Source organism: Procambarus clarkii, chromosome 9 (assembly GCF_040958095.1).
Source record: "Procambarus clarkii isolate CNS0578487 chromosome 9, FALCON_Pclarkii_2.0, whole genome shotgun sequence".
NCBI classification, from domain to species: Eukaryota; Metazoa; Arthropoda; class Malacostraca; order Decapoda; family Cambaridae; genus Procambarus; species Procambarus clarkii.
Window position 1 is genome coordinate 26,887,121 of NC_091158.1, and position 18,870 is coordinate 26,905,990.

The window sequence follows — 18,870 nt, forward strand, 5'->3', positions numbered from 1 at the left end:
TCCCACAGACTCAGACACATATCAACACATATCTCTCAGGCAGCTATCCAAACTCTCTTCTCCTCTCACCAGTCAGCCCGTCAGATGTTGTGTCCATCATACACTCACTAAAAACCAAAGCTGGGAACATCAGTGAAATCCCATCCATTATATACAAGAGCGCCTCCCATGCCCTTGCGCCACCTATAGCTCTGCTGTTCAACAAATCCCTTGAGTGTCATACCTTCCCTGATATCCTTAAAAAAGCAAGAGTAACGCCAGTTCATAAAGGAGGTAATCCGTCAGACATAAACAACTATAGACCAATATCGAACCTACCCATACTATCAAAAATATTTGAAAAAATTATCTATAAACAGCTCTACTCCTATCTCGTAAAATTCGACATTCTTAGCCCCTGTCAGTTTGGCTTCCGCTCTCAAAAGAGTACCAACGATGCAATTATTAGTCTCCTTGATATAATTTACTCAGCTCTTGACAAAAATGAGTTTCCAATTGGACTCTTCATTGACCTGAGAAAGGCCTTTGATACTGTTAATCATGACTACCTCTTAAGTAAACTCCATCATTATGGAATCCGAGGCCATGCACTGGACTATATCCAATCCTATCTTAGTGATAGACACCAATGTGTAGCCATCAATAATATAACCTCTCCCATTCTACCAATAACTGTTGGAGTGCCACAGGGCAGCATCTTGGGACCTCTTCTTTTTCTTATATACATTAATGATCTGCCTAATGTCTCTAACATTCTGAAACCTATTTTGTTTGTTGATGATACTACCCTCATCTACTCCAACCCCAACCCACATACACTAAATGGTGTTGTTAATAATGAACTAAAAAAAGTCCACTTATGGATGTCAACCAACAAACTAACACTTAACATAGAAAAGACCTACTACATCCTATTCGGAAGCAAATCTACAAATGCAATTCAACTTCAGATTGACAATGTAAACATTAGCAATATTAGCAATCTTTTCTTCAAAAAACTCTTAGCCTTTATAATACCCACTGTCCTATGCTTACAAAACAAGTCACAACCAAAAGGCTTAACAATCCCTGGCTTACAAAGGGAATACTTAAATCTATTAATAAAAAACATGACCTTGAGAAGAAGTATAGGTTAGGAATTGTCTCCAAAGAATTCTCAAAGAATTACTCATTATTGCTGTCTAAGATAATTAGACGAGCCAAAACTAAATACTACGAAGATAAATTTACCCAAATAAAGAGCAACATTAAACAAACTTGGAGAACAATTTCTCAAATATTGGGATCAAAGAAGTCTTTAAATAACAAACCGACTCTCCTGTCTAATAACGATGGTCAGCTTTCAGCCTCTGATTCTGCTATTGAGTTCAATAGGTTCTTCTCTTCCATTGGTTCATCCCTTGCAAATGATATTCCATCTTCCAGTACAGACATTAATGACTATCTTTCAGGTAACTATCCACAGTCTCTGTACCTAAAGCCTATTAATTCCACTGACGTCAATGAGATAATCCTTTCCCTTAAAACCAAGTCTGGTGCCCTTGAGGAGATACCAACTTTAATTTACAAAAAAGCCTCCAGATCTTTAGCCCCTGCTATTGCTTTGCTCTTCAACAAGTCACTTGAACTCCAAACCTTCCCAGATATTCTAAAAAAAGCGAGAGTAACGCCTGTCCACAAATGTGGTAATCTCACAGATGTTAACAACTACAGACCTATATCTATCCTGCCAAACTTGTCAAAAATTTTTGAAAAACTAATCTATAAGCAGCTTTACTCATATCTAGCCAAACTCAACATACTTAGCCCTTGCCAATATGGCTTCAGACCCAAAAAAAGCACTAACGATGCACTTATTAGTATGCTTAACTCGATTCATACAGCTCTTGATAAAAATGAGTTCCCTGTTGGGTTGTTTGTGGACCTGCGTAAAGCTTTTGACACTGTCAACCACCAAAACCTTCTTCTTAAATTACATCATTATGGAGTCAGAGGACACTCCCTACAATACCTCAAATCCTACCTTACTGACAGGCTCCAATATGTTTCTGTGAATAATACAATTTCTCCCACAATACCCATCAACATTGGTGTTCCCCAGGGCAGCATACTTGGCCCTCTCCTCTTTCTCATCTACATTAATGACCTTCCAAATGCCTCCCAACACCTCAAACCAATTCTATTTGCTGACGACACAACCTTCATTTACTCCAGTCCTGATCCCCTTGCTCTAAATGCCACAGTAAATACTGAGCTAAATAAAGTCCATCTGTGGCTAACTGCCAACAAACTCACCCTTAACATTGACAAAACCTTCTATATTCTGTTTGGCAATAAATCCTCTAATCAAATAAATCTCAAAATAAACAATACCCAAATTTGTAACAAATTAGATGGCAAATTCCTTGGCATTCTCATTGACCACAAGCTTAATTTCCAGGGACACATTCTAAACATATCAAAAAAGTTTCAAAAACTGTGGGCATTCTTTCTAAGATCAGATATTATGTACCACGCCCTGCCCTGGTGACTCTCTATTACTCCCTTATCTATCCATATCTCAACTATGGTATTTGTGCTTGGGGCTCTACTACCCAAAATCACTTACGTCCTCTAATTACTCAACACAAAGCTGCTATTAGGACAATATCCAATTCTGGCCCCAGACATCACTCGGTACCCCTACTTAAATCTCTGAATATGTTAGACATTAAGTCACTGCACATTCTCTCATGTGTATTATACATATATAAAACGCTAAACTATAATGCCAATCCTGATCTCAAAAGCTTCATAGAAGGTTGTATCAGAACCCATGAGCATCACACCAGAAATAAATACAGTTTTGATATTCCTAGAGTACGACTTAATCAAACTAGAAATGCTCTACAAATCAAGGGGCCCAGAATGTGGAATGACCTTCCCAACCATGTTAAAGACTGTACCTCTCTCAACCAGTTTAAGTTAAAAGCGAAGCTATACCTAATAAATTCCCTGTAACCTACCTTACCCTTCTATTGTCAACCAATGTCTGTTTTTTTTCTTTAAAGAGCGCTGTTTGTCGACATAATTGTATTTGTGCTGCTTTTTCATCTATGTTTTCATTTCTTGTTTTCATTCTACTCATTATGCTCAATTAGTATTAAGCTTGTCATTTAAGTTTATCATGCCCGAAACGCTTTGCGTAATAGTGGCTTTAGGCATTGTATGTACTAGCTCTACCTATAAGTCAAACAATCCTTGTAAATATTTATTGTATGTATGTACCTTACCTAAATAAAATTGTATTGTATTGTATTGTATTGTAAAAATGATGGAAAGTTTCTTGGCATATTCCTAGACAAGAGACTCAACTTCAGTACCCACATACAACACATAACTAAGAAAGTCTCTAAAACAGTTGGTATACTCTCTAAAATCAGATATTATGTTCCTAACTCTGCTCTCATCTCTCTATATTATGCACTAATCTATCCCTATCCCAACTATGGTATCTGTGCATGGGGTTCAACCACTGCAAACCACCTCAAGTCCATTATCACCCAGCAAAAATCTGCTATCAGAATAATATCAAATTCTGCTTTCAGACAACACACAGCCCCCTTGTTTAACTCCCTAAACATGCTAAACATAATCTCACTCCACAAATTCTCTTCTGTCAACTACATTTACAAAACCCTGTTCTTAAATGCAAATCCTTGTCTGAAACTCTTCTTGGACAGATGTAATAGGACCCATTATCACCACACCAGAAATAAATATCTCTTTGATATCCCCAGAGTTAAACTTAATCTGTGTAAACACTCTATGCAAATAAAGGGACCCAGTTTATGGAACTCACTCCCTACTGAATTGAATAGCTGTCCAACTTTTACATCATTCAAAATCAATACTAAAAAGTACCTAATTTCATCTTCATAGTTTTTCACTTTTTGCCTTAAAATTGCACTGTATCAATTGCTACCCAATCTCCCAACCTTTATGTTCCCATTTTGTACATCTTTACCATTGTGATCATTCTGTTTTCTTATATGTGCTGCCAATCTGTTGTATGGTGTTTATAAATCTTGTTTATCTGTATCTTTTGCTACCCAGTCTCCCAATCTTTATGTACCCAATCTGAACATCATTACCATTGTGATCATTGCTGTCTTATATGTGCTGTCAATCTGCTGTATGGTGTCTATTAACCTTGTTTAAATTACTAATCAAGCTGTCAATGTAATCAATCAGAGCTTTAATATAACAATATGCTTTAATATACCTACTTATCTCTCTCATCACATTTTTCTCTTGTAATGCATCTTTATCATTTATCAATTCTGATTGAAATTACCTACTTAAAATTATCTGCTAGATTAAGGACCTGCCCGAAACGCTGTGCGTACTAGTGGCTTTACAAGAATGTATATACTGTACTATCCAATGTATTCTCACAAACCCAATGTACCTTCTTGTATATATATAAATAAAATAAAATAAATAAAATAAATGTTCGTCTGATGTGGTTCTTGGAACACCATCACCACCTCTCTCCTTCTCAATTTGGTTTTTCGCAAATGCTGCAGCACGACTGATGTCCTGGTGAACTTGGAGTTCTATATTCGTACTGCTTTTGCTGCGAAGACCTCCGTTGTTGCCGTCCTTTTTGACCTGGAAAAGGCTTATGACACGACTTGGAGATACCATATTCTGTCCCAACTTCGTTCTTTTGGCCTTCGTGGTAATCTCCCTCTTCCTTAAAAGCTTTCTCTCTCGTATCTTTCGAGTCAGGCTTGGTACCATTCCCTCTCTGCCTCTTTTCAGCAATATGAAGGTGTGCCCAAAGGTAGTGTTCTTAGTACTACTCTTTTATTCTGGTTGCCCTCAATGGTCTTCTTTCCTCCCTTCCTTCTGGCATCTTCTCCGCTCTTTATGTTGACAATCTTACTCTTTGCTGTCGAGGTGATGATTCGCCTCTCCTTCAACGGCGGCTTCAACTTGTGATTGATGCTGTGTCATCTTGGGCCCCCAATCATGGCTTCAAGTTCTCTACTACTTTGAATTGTGCCATGACTTTTACTCGGAAGCGGGTCGTTCTTCGTCCCTCTTTGTCACTTTATGGTCATCCCCTTGAGTACAAAGATTCCACGAAGTTTTTGAAGTTATTCTTTGACACTCGTTTGTCTTGGTCTCCCCACCCCCTCCCCATCCGGCCCGTTGGCGTCATGAGGGGGCTTCGTGGACGGCTACCGGAGTGTGATGCTCCGTGGGACAGTCCTCTGTCCTTTTATGGCCTTGCACTCCTGCTGCTGTCTTCTCTAATTATGCCGGATCGCTTTTCCTTTTCATTATGTTTCGTTTTTCTCCCCCCTCTTCTCCTCTCTGCTTGTCGTTTCCTGCCGACCTTTTGCTTGTTTTGGATTATTTCTTTGGACTTCTTCTATTTTGACGCCCGGGTGCTTGAGGAGGCATACTCTTGCACCCTAGATATCAACTGTTGTACCCAACATCAACTGTTGTATACATGTATACATGTATACAACAACTGTTGTATCAACTTGCAGATATCAACTGTTGTACCCAACGTCTCGAGCGAGGGGAACCTTTTATTGTCAATCCCCCTTTCGTCGCTGAACCCGATCTCGACGGACTGACGGTTCTTAAGGTGGCGTTTGTGGGGCGTATACTCACGACGCACCCCTAGGAGGCCCCGGCATGATCGGCGATAACTTCCTGTTGGGTGTCCTGCCTCTAATTGTGGCTCCATGGTGGGTATGGGGGCACATTCGTGGATGAATTTATCACTCTTCGTACCTATGTCGTTAAGTGTTTCTGATGTACCCTCTCGGGCTCGTGGGGTGGGCGACCAAGCCCCCGAGTCGGTCTGTCTTGGAAGACCAGGCTCTGTAGCCTCCGCTGCGTTGGGCCCCGACCTTGCTCCTCCTTTGGCCATCCTGACTTCTTCCCCCAGCTCCCCTCCCTCCTCTGTGGTTGGGTTGAGCCTCCAGCTCCCAGTGGTGACCACTTCGTCCCCTGGTGCGGCTAAGTCTCTCGTTGTGACGACTGCGCCTTTTGACCCTTCTCTCTCTGGGGGTTCTCAACGCCGTTCGCGCCCTGGCCGCACTCGCTCGATTCCTTCCCGTACTGACGTGTATCGGGCCTTGTTTGGGCCCGCTTCATGGGCCAAATACTTTGATCTCCTCCCTCTTGATTCTGCGCCTCCTGACGATTTCTCCCTCCATCGGCATCTTGTAGATTCCGTGGATGCGTCTGTTACCTTCAACCCCACTCGTCTCGGTACACGTGTCGTTGCTGCTCCTTCTCAGGATGCAGCTTCCCGCTTGGCTGCCTTATCTTGCCTTGGCGAGATCCCTGTTCGAGTCTCCAAGAACGTTCGGATGAATGCCAGTGTTGGCACTATTCTCCTCCCACCCCATGTTGCAACCGGTGTTCGGAATCGGCAGGATTGCCACGATAATATTCGGCACATCCTTGATGCCCAAGGCCATTCTGTCCTCCAGGTAGACTCGTTTACTCGTCCCCCTCGTGGTCGTCGCCGTCAACCCCTTCGGGTTGTGAAGATCACCTTTGATGGTAGGACCCTTCCATCCTCTGTCATTCTTGCTGGTGCCAGGTGCTCTGTCCAGGAGTATATTCCTTCTCCTCGACTTTGTAACAAGTGCTGGAGGTTTGGGCATGGTGCCCTCCGCTGCTCTGGGACTGACTGTCTCTGTCCTTTCTGTGGGGGCGAAGGTCCCTGTAAGTCGGAGTGCACTTCTCCCCAAGCTCGCTGCCTCAGCTGCGGTGAGGCCCATCCTACCTTCTCCCGTGCCTGTATCCATTACAAGCTTGAGGCAGCCGTCCTCAACTTGAAGCATCCGGAGCGTTTATCTTTTCCTGAGGTGAGGTGCCAAGTTCGCCGGCTCCCACCTTATACTAACATCTCTTATGCTCGCGTGTTGCGCTCTTCCTCTCCTCGTCCTTCCCACCTTCCTCAGACTCACAACCGTTTCCGGGCCTTGGACCCTGATACGCCCACTGCCCCCTCCTCTGTCCCTTTGCGTTCTGTCCCGAGGGGTCCCCCTCCTGGTCCTCTGTCTGGGGTTCCCCTTCTTCCTACCCGGTCTGTCATGTCTCCTGTGACTTCTTCCTCGTCTCCCTCCGATCCTCCTCCATCTATCGGCTCTCCCCGCCGCCTGTCGGTGCAGGCGGATGTCCATCGCTCTCCTAACGGCCGTCGTGTGTGCTCTCGTTCAGCTTCTCCTGTTGAGACACTGGAATCCGTTGCCCGGTACATAGTTGCTGGGACACCAGTCTCTTTAAGTCAGAAGCGTAAGCCTGGCTCCTCTCCTTCCTCCTCCCCGGCGGGTAAGAAGGCTTCGCTTTCTTCCTCAGCCCCTACTTATGGCTCTGTTGCTCCTTCCCCTCCCATTTCAGTGATTGCGCCCCCTGTTCTTGCTATGGAGGTTTCTTTGGCCCCTGCTTCCCTTTCGGTTGCTGCTCTTGCTGAGGTGCGCTCCCTTCTCTCTACTCCCCCTCTTCCTGCTGCTGTCCTTGACTGCTCCTCTCCGTTGTCTCCTCCTCTTCCTCCTCCTCCTCCTCCGGACCCCGCCCGCCCACCTCTGATCTGTTCTCCCGTTTCCTTCCCTCCGTCTTTGCTCAGTTTACCCATGCCCCCTAACCCTGACTTTGCTGACCCTGATCCCGACCCTGATATTCTTTAACGTGCTCTGTTGCTCTTTCGCCTTTGTTTCTTCCTTGTTCTCTGTTGTTGTCCTTTCCCTTCTCGCCAATGTCTATTCTTCAATGGAACGTTCGAGGTTATTATGCCAATTTCCTCGAACTCCAACTTCTGATTTTGCGGTTTTCGCCCCTTTGTGTCTGTCTCCAGGAGCCGATGCTTGGTACTCGTCCTGGTCGTTTTCGTGGCTATTCCTTTCTCTCCCCCCCCCCCCAGCCGTTGCTGGGGCTCCTAATTCTTCTGCTCTCTTGATTCGCGCTGATGTTCCCTTTGTTCCTTTACTTTTTCCTTTGCCTCTCCATTGTTCTGCTGCTCGTATCTTTGTGGGGAAATGGTACACAGATTGTTCCATTTATCTCCCCCCGAGTGTCCCGCTTTCTCTTCCTGATTTGAAACACCTCTTGGACTCCTTGACGGAGCCTGTGCTCCTGCTGGGGGACTTCAATTGTCGTCATTCTCTTTGGGGTGACGTTCTGACGAATACCCGGGGTCGCCTTCTTGAGCCGTTTCTCCTCTCTTCTTCCCTGTCTCTTCTGAATTCTGGTGAGCTCACTCATTTGGACTCTCGGATTCGCACCCTTTCCTGTCTTGATCTTTCTCTCTGCTCTTCTTCTCTTTACTTAGATTTCACGTGGCAGGTTCTTGATGACCTCCATGGCAGTGATCATTTCCCCATCCTTGTTTCCTTTTTCTCGTTTCGCCCTTCTCTCTCTTTTCCTAGGTGGCAGTTTGCTAAAGCGGACTGGAACCTATTTACCCTCAGTGCTGCTCTCTCTGACCTCTCCCTTCTGCCTCTCCCTCGTGCTCTCCTCCTTTTTCATGACACTGTCTTCAACGCTGCCCTCTGCTCTATTCCTCGCTCTTCCTCTCGGGGTCCGCGAGAGTGCGTTCCCTGGTGGAATGCGCATTGTGCTCGGGCTGTCCGCTGTAAGCGTGCAGGCTGGAAGAGGCACCGTCGTCGGCAGACGGCCGATTCTTTTCTTTTCTTTCGGAAAGCGAGTGCGGTGGCCCGTAGGGCCATCCGTACGGCTAAACGTGAATGTTGGCCATCTTATGTCTCAACAATTACGTCCGAAACTCCTCTGCCCCAGATCTGGAAGCGTATCCGCAAGATAGCGGGTAAGTTCGTTCCTGATGTTTCACCGGTCCTTCACCTCCATGATACTCTTGTGGCGGACCCGTTGCAGGTCGCTTCCAAACTGGGTTCCCACTTTTCTTCTGATAGCTCTGGTCTCCATCTTCCCCAATCTTTCCTTCTTCGTAAACCTGTCCTAGAGTCTCGTCCTTTAGATTTCTGCACTCGTCTTCAGCTTCCCTACAATGATCCTTTCTCTCTCTTTGAACTTCGTTCTGCCCTGGCCCTCTGTGGTTCTACGGTGGCGGGCTCCGATGGTATTCATTATGAGATGCTTCGCCATCTCCCTCCGTGCACGTCTCAGTATTTACTGAGTCTGTACAATCGGATCTGGGAGACGTCGTCAGTCCCTGAGGACTGGCTCGATGCCATTGTCCTCACTGTTCGCAAACCGGGGTCTCCGGGTACTTCCCCTAAGGACTTTCGCCCTATTGCCCTCACAAGTTGTGTCTGCAAACTCTTTGAACGTATGGTTAACGTTCGTCTGATGTGGTTCCTGGAACACCATCACCTCCTCTCCCCTTCTCAATTTGGTTTCCGCAAGTGCCGCAGCATGACAGATGTCCTGGTGAACTTGGAGGTCTATATTCGTACTGCTTTTGCTGCGAAGACCTCCGTTGTTGCCGTCCTTTTTGACCTGGAAAAGGCTTACGACACCACTTGGCGATATCATATTCTGTCTCAACTTCATTCTTTTGGCCTTCGTGGTCATCTCCCTCTCTTTCTCCGCAGCTTCCTCTCTCGTCGTTCCTTTCGGGTGCGCCTTGGTACCGCTCTCTCTCCCTCTTTTCAGCAATACGAAGGTGTGCCCCAGGGTAGTGTTCTGAGCACTACTCTTTTTCTGGTTGCCCTCAATGGTCTTCTTTCCTCTTTTCCTTCAGGTGTCTTCTCCGCTCTCTATGTCGATGATCTTACCCTTTGCTGTCAGGGTGATGATTCGCCTCTCCTTCAGCGCCGGCTTCAACTTGCAATTGATGCCGTGTCGTCTTGGGCCACCGATCCAAGGTCTTGGTCCTTCAAGTTCTCTACTTCTAAGACTTGTGCCATGACTTTTACGCGGAAACGGGTCGTTATTCGTCCCTCTTTGTCACTTTATGGTCATCCCCTTGAGTACAAAGATTCTGCAAAGCTTTTGGGGTTATTCCTTGACACTCGTTTGTCTTGGTCTCCCCATATCTCTTACCTCCGTGTTGAGTGCTCTAAGGCCCTTACCCTCCTTCGGGTCTTGTCCCATACTTCTTGGGGGGCAGATAGGCGCACTCTCCTTGCTTTACATTCCTCTCTCGTCCTGTCTAAGCTCGATTATGGTTGCCCTGCTTACTCGTCTGCTTCTCCTTCTACTCTTCGCCGTCTTGATGCTTTGCACCATACTGGGTTGCGCCTCAGTTCTGGTGCCTTTCGTTCGACTCCCGTCCTGAGCTTGTATGTTGACACTGGCTTCCTGTCTCTCCAAGACCGCCGTGATCGCTACTGTCTTCGCTGTCTTGCGCGGTCCTTACAACATCCTTCCTCTCCCCTCTGTTGTGCTTTAACTTTTACCCCTCCTGCGGTTCCTGTTCCTCTTCACCACCTCCCTCTTTCTGTCCGGTTATCTCGCCTACAGGATTCTCTTTCCGTTCATATTTCTAATGTACTTCATGTACTAATGCTAATTAGTACTAATTAATGTACTAATGCTTCATGTTGTTCCTTCTTTGCCCCCGTGGAGAGTCCCTCTTCCGCGGTTTTGTACTTCCTTGACCCGTATCATTAAAGCTTTTACCCCTCCTACGGTTCTAAAATGCCTTTTCCTTGAGCACTTTTCTTCTCACTCCCGCTCCGTTTCCGTCTTCACCGATGGGTCTAAGTCTGCGGACGGTGTTGGCTACTCTGTTGTTTTTCCTGATCGCACTTATATGTGTCTCTTACCTCCGGAGACTAGCATCTTTACAGCGGAGCTTTATGCTATTCTCTATGCTCTTCGTCTCCTGCTTTCTCGTTGTCAGTCTTCCTTTGTAGTTGTTGTTGACTCTCGTAGTGCCCTCATGGCTCTCGGGTCCTTTAATCCAGTTCATCCAGTAGTTGTCGAGATCCAGCATTCGCTGTTTCTTGTTCATAGTAAATTTAAGTCGGTTGAGTTTTGTTGGGTTCCCAGCCATATTGGCGTGTCTTTAAATGAGCGTGCGGATGCTGCCGCCAAGGAAGCTGTCCGCTCTTGTCCCATCTCTCGTAAAGGTATTCCGTATTCCGACTTTTACCCGGTTATCCATTCCTCCGTCCTTACCCGTTGGCAGGCTTCTTGGTTGTCTGTTACTGGTAACAAACTACGTACTCTTAAATGTTGTGTTTCCTCGTGGCCGTCCTCCTACCACCGTAACCGGCGATGGGAAACAGCTCTGGCGAGGTTGCGTATTGGCCATACTCGCTTAACCCATGGTCACTTGATGGAGTGCCGCCCTGCTCCTTATTGTCCTAGTTGCATTGTCCCTCTTACGGTCGTGCATGTCCTTCTTGAATGTCCTGACTTCCAGGACGAGCGTGTGTCTTGCTTTCCGACCGCCCCTCGCTGTCACCTGTCCTTCAATAGAATTCTTGGTGACTTGGATACTTTTGATATCGTTCGCCTTATGCGTTTTTGTTCTCGTATTGGCATCCTTGGTGATATTTAGCGCCCTCTGATTATTCTGCGCATTTGATGGTGCTACACAGCCTTCCCAGTTTGGTGCCTTCTTTTGATAATTACTTACATACTTGATCTCCCCATATCTCTTACCTCCGTGTTGAGTGCTCTAAGGCCCTTACCCTCCTTCGGGTCTTGTCCCATACTTCTTGGGGAGCAGATAGGCGCACTCTCCTTGCTTTACATTCCTCTCTCGTCCTGTCTAAGCTCAATTATGGTTGCCCTGCTTACTCGTCTGCTTCTCCTCCTACTCTTCGCCGTCTTGATGCTTTGCACCATACTGGGTTGCGCCTCAGTTCTGGTGCCTTTCGTTCGACTCATGTCCTCGGCTTGTATGTTGACACTGGCTTCCTGTCTCTCCAGGACCGCCGTGATCGCTACTGTCTTCGCTATCTTGCGTGGTCCTTACAACATCCTTCCTCTCGCCTCTGTTGTGCTTTAACTTTTACCCCTCCTGCGGTTCCTGTTCCTCTTCACCACCTCCCTCTTTCTGTCCGGTTATCTCGCCTACAGGATTCTCTCTCTGTTCGTATTTCTAATGTTTCTCCTTGTATTGTTCCTTCTTTGCCCCCGTGGAGAGTCCCCCTTCCGCAGTTTTGAACATCCTTGACCCGCATCACTAAAGCTTTTACCCCTCCTACGTTCTAAAGCGCCTTTTCCTTGAGCACTTTTCTTCTCACTCCCGCTCCGTTTCCGTCTTCACCGATGGGTCTAAATCTGCTGACGGTGTTGGCTACTCTGTTGTTTTTCCTAATTGCACTTATATGTGTCACTTACCTCCGGAGGCAGCATCTTCACAGCAGAACTTTATGCTATTCTCTATGCTCTTCGTCTCCTGCTTTCCCGGTGTCAATCGTCCTTCATGGTGGTAGTTGACTCTCGTAGTGCCCTCATGGCTTTAGGGTCCTTTAATCCGGTCCACCCGGTGGTCATCGAGATTCAACATTGGCTGTTTCTTATCTCCAGTAAATTTAAGTCGGTTGCGTTTTGCTGGGTTCCCAGCCATATTGGTGTGTCTTTAAATGAGCGTGCGGATGCTGCCGCTAAGGACGCTATCCCGTACTTGTCCCATCACTTGTAAAGGTATTCCTTATTCCGACTTTTACCCAGTTATTCATGTCTCCATCCATGCCCGCTGGCAGAGTTGTTGGTCTTCTGTTATTGGTAACAAACTGCATACTCTTGAGAGTCGTGTGTCCCAGTGGCCTTCCTCCTGCCACAGTAACCGGCGGTGGGAACGGCTCTGGCTAGGTTACGCATTGGCCATACCCGTTTAACTCACGGTCACTTAATGGAGCGCCGCCCTGCTCCTTATTGTCCAAACTGCATTGTTCCTCTTACGGTCGTGCATATCCTTGTTGAATGTCCTGACTTCCAGGACGAGAGTGTGTCTTGTTTTCCGGCCGTCCCCCACGGTCGCTTGTCCCTTGATAGAATTCTTGGCGACTCGGATACTTTTGATATCATTTGCCTTATGCGTTTTTGTAATCGTATTGGCATCCTTGGTGATATTTAGCGCCCTCTGATTATCCCACATATTTGATAGTGCTACATAGCATTCCCGGTTTGGTGCCTTCTATTGATAATTACTTGCTTAGGAAAATCCTCTCTTACCCAGGCTCATGGGGTGAGCGACCAGGCCCCTGATTCGGACTGTGATAGAAGACCGGTCTCTGTAGCCCCTGTTACATTGGGCCCAGACCGGACTACTACCCCCCTCCCCCTCATCCCCTCCCTCCTCTGTGGTAGGGTCGAGTCCAACACCCCCAGTGATAACCACCTTGTCCCCTGGCACAGCTCCGTCTCTCATTGTGGCTACTGTGCCTTTTAACCCCTCTCTCTCTGGGGGTTCTCAATGCTGTCCCCGCCATGGCCACACTCGCACGATCTCTTTCCGTACTATTACATACCACGCCTTGTTTGATCTCCACCGTCTGGATTCTCCTACTCCTGACGATTTCTCCCTCCATAAACACCTTGTTGATTCGGTAGATACCTCTGTTACTTTTTACTCCACCCGTCTTTGTACACATGTTGTCGCTGCTCCTTCTCAGGATGCAGATACCCGCTTAGCTACATTGTCCTGTGTTACGACCCTGGGTTCTCCAGTGGAAACCAGAGGTCAAAATTGAGCTATTAAACTTTCTAGTAGTACAGTTGAGTGCAACTCGAACGGCAATTGTTTGTATCTTCCCTGCCAGACGTAAGACTATTATTGTTTCTCAAAGAGCATTTAAAGACTGAGCTGGGGGTTGATTATTAAATAATAACATAGGCACCAACTTTGCTTACTAATACTTTCTAATCATTCATAAAGTAACAATACGTTGCATAGGGGAAGATCTTTAATGTGCTTAGCTGCACAATCAATTAGGCTCCTTCCGGCACCACGACATGAGGGAGGCCAGCTGGTCGCTAGGAGCTCTCTCTTCTCTGGCTGGTGTTCGTGCGGACAAGACCTACTCTGTGGCTGCACCCCTACTCTTCTCCCTTCTCCTCTTACTTATTTCCCTTACCCTAAGTTCCTGTACCCTTAAGTTAAGTATTATATGGTGTTAAGTGTGCCTACTCTGGTAGTAACGATTGGTGAGACCTGGGGATAGTATTTTGCCAGTGTTTGGGTACCCCTAAGTGTTGTGTTTTGTATTAGGGTCCCACGTGGTTTCACTACCCTAAGCTGCATCCAGCTTCAGTGCTTATCCAGTAGTACTTTACCCTAGCTTGTTATTAGTGTAACCTTGTATCCTGCCTATGTGGACCAAGGCTTTTAACGTAAGATAGTGTGGTAAAGTTATTATTATTATTGTTATTGGTGTGAGTGTATATGGGGGGTTGTTAAGGGGTTAATAAATAAGTACATGAATTACAGAGTATCCCTTCTTCCTATGTGGGAGCGCATTGATCAACCCTTAGACTAACATATATGGTCTAGTAGCAAGTTATTACTTCTGTGGATAGTTTATTTTGGGGGCCGGGCCTTTTAGCTCTCCCATATTTGATACTCTTGTCTTCTAACTACCCTTACCCCTTAATAGTACCAGTACCCATAGCCCACACACTGTTATTTATAACAAGTGGGGGCCTGTCCGGGATTAAAGCCTCGACTAGGGAACACTATGTCCCACAAGTACGAAGGCCCCTACATTGTGACAGAAAAGACTGGGGACCTCACGTACAAAGTGAGGCACTCTGACAAACGTAACCAGGTAATGCTCATACATGTAAATCGACTGAAGAAGTTCCAGGGCCCCAGGCCCATTGCACTAACCAATGTTTCCATTTCCAGTGAGAGAGGGGATGATTGTTCTGGGGACCCAACTAATCTCATTTTCAATAATTCTAGTTCTGTGAATGCTGTGGAGGGACTGTCCCATTTGCAGATGATCCAACGTGAAGAGGTGCAGTCGTTGGTTGATGAATTCTCCAGTCTGTTCGGGGAGGTCCCGACCCAGACTGATGCCATTTGCCATGATGTCGAGTTGACGGACTACACTCCCATTCGCCTTCAACCCTATCGGATGAGTCCAGAAAAGAAGGCCATCGTACGGAAGGAGGTCGACTTCTTGCTCCAGCACGGCCTCATCCGGCCGAGCCAGGGCTCTTGGTGCTCGCCCTGCCTTTTGGTCCCCAAACCAGACGGCTCCTGGCGATTATGCACCGACTATCGGCAGCTCAACAAGGTGACCATTGTGGATGCCTATCCGCTGCCCCTCCTCGAGGACTGCATCGACGAGTTGGGAAATGCCAAGTACGTTTCGAAATTCGACCTCTCGAGGGGGTATTATCAAATCCCACTCACTGAACGTGCTAAACAGCTAACGGCGTTTGTGACACCCGAGGGTGTTTTTGAGTATCAAGTGTTACCGTTCGGCTTGCGTAATGCCCCTGCCACGTTCCAGAGACTCATGAACTCTCTACTCGCTAAGGTGCCAAATTGTCGGGCGTATTTAGATGATATCGTGCTGTTTGACAGTAATTGGGCTGACCACATAGCTAGGTTACGCCAGTTGTTTGCCATCTTGAAAAGGGCAAATCTTACCTTAAATGCTAAAAAGTGTCATTTTGGCCAAGGCACAGTGACGTACCTCGGTTATGAAGTGGGCCAAGGAAAAGTGTTACCTCGGCAAGATAAAATCAGTGCCATTCTGGAGTATCCAGTACTAAAGTCTAAAAAGGATGTTCAAAGATTTATCGGTATGTGTGCGTACTATCGACGTTTTTGTCAGAACTTTTCCAGTGTTGCCACTCCTCTCACAGACTTGTTGCGGAAAGCCGTTAAATTTAAGTGGTCATCAGACTGTGCAGAGGCATTTAAAAATTTGAAATTGATTTTAGCTTCCGCCCCAGTGCTTGCTAGTCCAAGGTTCGACCGACCGTTTAAAATTCATGTTGACGCGTCTGACTCGGGTGCTGGTGCAGTGTTGTTGCAAACTGGGGATGATCAGGTGGAACACCCAGTATATTATTACTCTGTGAAATTCGACAAGGCGCAACGCAATTATTCAGTGGTAGAAAAAGAGGCGTTGGCACTAGTGTTAACATGTAAAAAGTTCGAAGTTTACCTCACAGGTAATATAGTGGAAGTGTTCACGGACCATAATCCACTAGTCTTCCTGACTCAGATGAAGGGTAAGAATAAACGCATCCTCAGGTGGGCGTTGTACCTACAGGACTTCAATCTTTCCATTACCCACCTACCGGGCAGACTCAATGTGATAGCCGACGATCTGTCCCGGTTGCCTGAATAACATTCATCTGAGCCACAGAAAGCCATTTACCAACTGTCATGCTTTAGTTAATTTTTTTAGGTTCTCCTGTGACATTAAATATTCCGTGTCCAATTTATTTACTTCCCTGTTCTTTTATTTTTTTTGTGTATGTTTTTTTTTTCTTTCAGAGAACTCCTTTGTATTTTTTTTTGCAGAGAAATTGTTTTTGATTGATTTTTTGTTTTTGTCATATGTTTTTTCTTTTTATTCTCTGTATACTCTTACAAAAAAATATGACTACTATTCTAGTAGTCACATTTTTTTTTCTTTGAAGGGGGGAGGAGTGTTACGACCCTGGGTTCTCCAGTGGAAACCAGAGGTCAAAATTGAGCTATTAAACTTTCTAGTAGTACAGTTGAGTGCAACTCGAACGGCAATTGTTTGTATCTTCCCTGCCAGACGTAAGACTATTATTGTTTCTCAAAGAGCATTTAAAGACTGAGCTGGAGGTTGATTATTAAATAATAACATAGGCACCAACTTTGCTTACTAATACTTTCTAATCATTCATAAAGTAACAATACGTTGCATAGGGGAAGATCTTTAATGTGCTTAGCTGCCCGATCAATTAGGCTCCTTCCGGCACCACGACATGAGGGAGGCCAGCTGGTCGCTAGGAGCTCTCTCTTCTCTGGCTGGTGTTCGTGCGGACAAGACCTACTCTGTGGCTGCACCCCTACTCTTCTCCCTTCTCCTCTTACTTATTTCCCTTACCCTAAGTTCCTGTACCCTTAAGTTAAGTATTATATGGTGTTAAGTGTGCCTACTCTGGTAGTAACGATTGGTGAGACCTGGGGATAGTATTTTGCCAGTGTTTGGGTACCCCTAAGTGTTGTGTTTTGTATTAGGGTCCCACGTGGTTTCACTACCCTAAGGGGGCGTTAGTTAGGGTTCATAAAAGTTGTTCTAGTGCAATGAAAATTTATTGACGTGTTACACCTGAAGAGGGCTGCAAGTGGTCCAAGTTTCAGCATCGCAGCCTAAATAGAGAGGGAGAAAAAAAAAAAAACTTTTTTTAACCATTTTTTTTACATGTTTTAAAGTTGATATAACAAATACAAATATCAACTGATATTATTTCTATAATACTCAGCTATCACAATACTATATAATAAAGATTGTCTAGTGGCATTATTATCCCAAACCTATTTAGTGCAATAATACAAATTTTCAAAGTTCACCCAAAAAATTATGCAACAAAATGATGTTTATAAATATATATAAAATCAATAAATAATCTTAGGGGAAATATATAACTTGGGTTTTTAGAGGCACAGACTCTACATATAATGTGCAAGTTCCATGTAAATTGAATAATAAATAAAAAAGTTATTCAACCATATAGTTGCAAATTAGTTACCTGTAAAAAATGAAGGTCAAAGTTCAGCCACCTTTGGCTGAGGTTGATGAACTACCAATTTCAATCAAAATTACCACCCTTGTAGATTGGCATTCCTTCAGTAAGGTGTGTAAGTTCCATGAAGATTGCCTGATAAAAAAAAAAAAAAAAAAATTATTAAAAAAAAAAAATAAAAAAAAAAATAAAAAAAAATAAAAAAAAAAGACAGCAGCTTTATATTTACAATTATTTATGATATAGTATCAAGATATAAAACATAATACATACTAACCTAATATAATTGGTCTGAAATATGCAACATCTTGCAACATCAAGAGGGAGAACGTCTTGAGTTGCAGGTCTAAGATCTTGAGTGGCAGGTGCCGCAGGTGGTGTGGCAGGTGCCGCAGGTGGTGTGGCATGTGCAGCAGGAGGTGTGGCAGGTGCCACAGAGGTGTGGCAGGTGCCACAGGAGGTGTGGGTGCCTGGGTGTGAGGCGAGGTAGTGTGTTGTGGGGGCGGGAGGCTGCCCTCTCTCTTCACTCAAGGGAACTCTTGTTTTGCCTCAGTGTGGCTTTACGCTCCTTCTTTACTTGGCTAACGCGTAGAGCTCTTGCCTTTAGAGCTTTCTTCTTGTCCGATACTATATCCATTGTGCAGTATATGCAAGAAAATACGATCTGTGCGAGCGCGTCAGGCATGCGACCGCCGGCACAGACACTGAGAGGGTGACTAAGCCAGTAATCGGATTATAGCCCCTCCCTCTCACAGAAGACAGTTGCCAGCGAGTGTGTTTATAATTTGTATATGCATAACAAGATATTCTCCACTCTATTGCGAAATACTAGACGCTTACAACGTATGACGCATCACCCTACGGCGCACCCGAGCCGCGAGGACCAGATTTCGGGCAATTGCGGCTGGAAAATTTGCTCTAATTACGTTATTTATTATCATAACATTAAACGGTTTGCACCACGGTGTTGCCAGAACGTTGTAGTATTTTTATAAATTTTTCGTGTTTGGCCGAATTTTTTCGGCCAAACAATGATAACGCCCACACACTGTTATTTATAACATCCTGCATTACGGGGAGACCCTGTTCAGGTCTACAAAAACGTTCGGTTAAATGCCAGTATTGGCACTGTTCTCCTGCACCATGTTGCAACTGGTGTTAGGGACCTAAATGACTGCCATGAGGATATTAAACATATCTTCGAAGCCCAAGGCTATTCTGTCCTCCAGG

At 45.4% G+C, this 18,870-nt stretch overlaps 1 long non-coding RNA gene across 1 annotated transcript; it reads right to left on the reverse strand.

Annotated features, from left to right (window-relative positions):
- Positions 1-17,187: 17,187 nt before the first annotated feature.
- On the reverse strand, positions 17,188-18,329 carry LOC138362948 (uncharacterized). Its single transcript, XR_011227929.1, has 3 exons — positions 17,918-18,329; positions 17,647-17,775; positions 17,188-17,266 (listed from the first exon to the last, which is right to left on the reverse strand). It is a non-coding gene; the product is annotated as an uncharacterized lncRNA (long non-coding RNA).
- Positions 18,330-18,870: the final 541 nt, after the last annotated feature.